Below are 4362 nucleotides of genomic sequence, written 5' to 3'. Positions count from 1 at the left end.
AATGGCCCTGAAATTGCATGCATCTCATGAAACAGTACGTAAACATATATAATGAATATGGGAAACTCCATAAAGGATGTGTATGGGTGCCTCACGAAGTTTTCAATGTGTGAATGTTGCTTTGTCTCCTCTGATACATAATGTGCATGATCCATTTTTGGACAGAATTGTTCCCGGTGATGAAAAATGGATTCTCTATGCAAATATTAAATGCCAAAACAATAGTTCAGTCCTAAACAAAAACAACTACCGACCCTCAAGACCTGGACTCCATCAGCAGAAAGTGATGCTTTGCATTTGGTGGGACACCAAAGAAGTAATTCATTTCGAACTCCTCAATCCACAGTGAACTGTCAATGCAGAGATCTAAGTAAGCAACTGGAACTATGAAATCAAGCCCTTCATCAGAAACGTCCTTCACTCGTCAATCAGAAAGGTGTTCTTCTTCTCCATGACAATACACGTCCAGATGTGGCACGTTTGACACGACACAAGATTATGGAGTTGGGTTGGGAAGTTCTCCCCCACCAACCATATTCTCCACATATGGCATCATCAGATTATCATCTTTTTCGTTCCCTGCAACACCATCTTAATGGAAAAAAATCATCGATAAGAATGAAGACAATTTCATTTAATAAATGTTTTGTTTGATATATAACTTGTTCGGGTTTTTTCATCTAAAAAAGTGACATTAATTTCTTGACGATCTAATACATTGTGTTAATAAGGCAAATTGTTTTTCAATGTGTCTTAACATCCGATTACGTCATCAGTGTCCTAAATATAATTATTAATTAATGATAAAAGTATTATAACAGTGTTATGCATGTCAGTTTTTACCACATATTCATTTGAACAATAATTGGACGCCAAATGAAATATCTATTCAAATATTGAGAAATTGAATATTGTGAATACATATTTAGTGTTTTGTATCACTATGTAAAGTGAAAGAACTATGTTTAATGACTTTCAAATTCAGTGACATACAAAAGCTCTAGTCAAAGTATAGTGAACATTAAATTTATGTTGAAAATATGTGATTACGTAAAATTTAGACCATTTATTTTTTATAGATAGCGACAGTGTATTATAATTGACTTGGTCAACTTTTATTTTTATAAAAGTTTTTCTGCCATATTGATCACCATCTTTTTTTATTAAAACCGTGAGTCACATAGATTGTTCTACTTTAAAACAAAAGCATTATCTGTTTTAGCTGACACTAAAGGTCAAAACTTTTCTAAACTTGACATCCTGCACTGTATATTTTCTAAAACTAAAGTTTATTGAGCTGGTCAGCAGTATTGAATACCAAACATGTAGGTCATCAGACTAAGTATCAACAATGTTAATGACCAAATGGAACTTTGAAAAATGATTGTCGTAAGTTTGAATGTTAAATAAGCATCCTTTTCAGGACATTAAGTGATTTACATATAAAAGGCCAGGAAATGTAAAAAGTATGATTAAATATAGAACTAATGAAGTAGTGTTTTACACAGAAATCGACTATATTAAATGTAGCCTTTGATTACACATTGAGACATGGTGTTATCATGATTGTGCTTCCACTTCGTGGAACAATGACGTTATATCCGGCTGTCATATCACCTTTAACAACACGCCATCCAGTGGCAGTTCGTGAACCTCTGACATAATAGTCTCTGATGACATTATCGTCTCTATACCGCCCCTGTTGCACGTCCTCCAGTAAAACATGCTGAAATTATTATTTCATCCTCTCTGTTGACACCACCATCTCCACCCCTTCTTCCACTCCTTAATGCCTGCGGGCGACACTCGTGTGACGCCATCTGGTGGCGCGTGTGAAGTGGTGCCTTAACTACTAGCATATACAAGGTGTTATCAGTTATAACTGAATATGTAACATAGAGAAGGTGTGTTGCATTATAAATGTAAATGTAATGTATAGGTGTATTGAATTATAGCTGGATATGTAACATAGACAAAGTGTGTTGAATTATAACTCTGTATAGGGTGTGTTCAATTATAACTGTATATGTAACATAGAGAAGGTGTCTTAAATTATAGCTGCATATGTAACATGGAGAACGTGTGTTCAGTTATAAGTGTATATTTAACATATAGGTGTGTTAAATTATAACTGTATATATAACATATAGGTGTGTTGAATTCTAACTGTGTATGTAACATAGAGAAAGTGCGTTCAGTTATAACTATGTAACATAAAGAAGGTGTGTTCGCTTATAACAGTATATGTAACATAGAGAAGGTGTTGAATTATAACTGTATATGTAACACATACAAGTTGTGTTGAATTATAACTATATATGTAACATAGAGAAGGTGTCTTAAATTATAATTGTATATTTAACACATACAAGTTGTGTTGAATTATAACACTATATAAGGTGTGTTCAATTATAGCTGTATATGTAACATAGAGAACGTATGTTCTGTTATAACTGTATATGTACCACAGAGAAAGTGCGTTCAGTTATAACTGTGTATGTAACATAGAGAAGGTGTCTTAAATTATAATTGTATATGTAACACATACAAGTTGTGTTGAATTATAACACTATATAAGGTGTGTTCAATTATAAGTGCGTGTGTAACATAGAGAACGTATGTTCTGTTATAACTATATGTGTACCATAGAGATGTGTTGAACTATAACTGTATATGTAACATATAGATGTGTTGAACTATAACTGTATATGTAACATACAGACGATGTCTATTAAATTATAACTGTATACATAAGATATAGATGTGTTCAATTACAATTGTATATGTAACATAGAAAAAGGTGTGTTGAATTATAACGTTATATGTAACATAGACAAGGTGTGTAGAATTATAATTGTATTTGTAACATAGAGAAGGTGTATTGAGTTATAACTCTATATGTAACATAGTAAAGGTGTGTTGAAATATAACTGTATATGTAACATGTAAAAGGTGTGTTGAAATATAACTGTATATGTAACATGTAAAAGGTGTGTTAAATTATCACGATATACGTAACATAGACAAGGTGTATTGAATCTTAACTGTGTATGTGGCATAGAGAAAGTCTGTTCAGTTATAAGTGTATATGTAACATATAGGTGTGTTGAATTATAACTGTGTATGTGACATAGAGGAGGTCTGTTCAGTTACAACTGTATATGTAACAGAGAATGTGTGTTGAGATATAACTGTAAATGTAACATGTAGGCGTGTTGGATTATAACTTTATATGTAACGTAGAGAAAGTGTGTTGAATTATAACTGTATATGTAACATATAGGTGTATTCAGCTATAACTGTATATGTAACATATTGATGTGTTGAGTTATAACTGTATATGTAACATATAGGCGTATTAGATTATAACTGTATATGTAACATAGAGAACGTGTGTTCAGTTATAACTGTATATGTAACACAGAGATGTGTTGAACTATAACTGTATATGTAACATAGAGAACGTGTGTTCAGTTATAACTGTATATGTAACACAGAGATGTGTTGAACTATAACCGTATATGTACCACAGAGAAATTGCGTTCAGTTATAACTGTATATGTAACACCGAGAAGGTGTCTTAAATCATAATTGTATATGTAACACAGAGAATGTCTGTTTAATTATAACTATATGTAACGTAGAGAAGGTGTGTTGAGTTATAACAGTATATGTAACATTGAGAAGGGGTGTTCAGTTATAACTGTCTATTTAACATGGAGAAGGTGTGTTGAGCTATAACTGTATATGTAAGATATAGGTGTGATGAATTATAACTGTATACTAGACAACCCGTGACCCGTTGGGTCAACCATTATTCAAAGGTTATAAAGAATTCAAGCTAATTTCAATATTGCACCGAAACGAATGTTTATTTTTAGATAATTTAATTAAATATTTCAATCCATTCGTGTTATTCATAATTCAAGAAAAGATATTTGATTGTTGATCGGGAGTAAAAGGAAAGACTATTTCATTTTTCAAAAAAGTGAAGTCAGAAGTTTCAGGTATTGTGATGAATTAGTTCATTATGTTGTGGTCTTTCCTCTTAAAACTTCTACAAATAAGAAACAGTAACACTTTCTTTTTTCTTCGAATTACCTACCATAACCAAGGCACATCATTGAGAAAATTTTCAAGATCTTGTTTTGTCATCTTATGCCTTTTAACGAAGATGGAAACATTGACAGGGAAATAGATTTGAACAAAGAAGTTTCATAAAGAGTGAGAACGGTAGTGTGATGTAAAATTACTCATGCTAGAAATTTTCATAAAAGTGACCAGAAAAACGGTGCTAACTCGGTAACCCGTGACCAGATTTTAACGAAACTTGCTTTAAAATATTAATCTTCAAATAATTTC

The 4362-nt window shown here is 32.0% G+C and overlaps 1 protein-coding gene across 1 annotated transcript in view; it reads left to right on the top strand.

Moving 5' to 3' along the window:
* LOC106469264 (atrial natriuretic peptide receptor 1-like) overlaps positions 1-4362 on the top strand; it is a gene marked incomplete at its 3' end in the record, with an annotated part of 43207 nt that overhangs the window by 23854 nt on the left and 14991 nt on the right. The gene's annotated exons all lie outside the window — the stretch shown is intronic.

The sequence above is a fragment of the Limulus polyphemus genome, unplaced genomic scaffold (genome assembly GCF_000517525.1).
Source record: "Limulus polyphemus unplaced genomic scaffold, Limulus_polyphemus-2.1.2 Scaffold3384, whole genome shotgun sequence".
NCBI classification, from domain to species: domain Eukaryota; kingdom Metazoa; phylum Arthropoda; class Merostomata; order Xiphosura; family Limulidae; genus Limulus; species Limulus polyphemus.
Note: the sequence above shows the minus strand (reverse complement) of the source record. Positions and strands in the feature narration are given on the sequence as shown.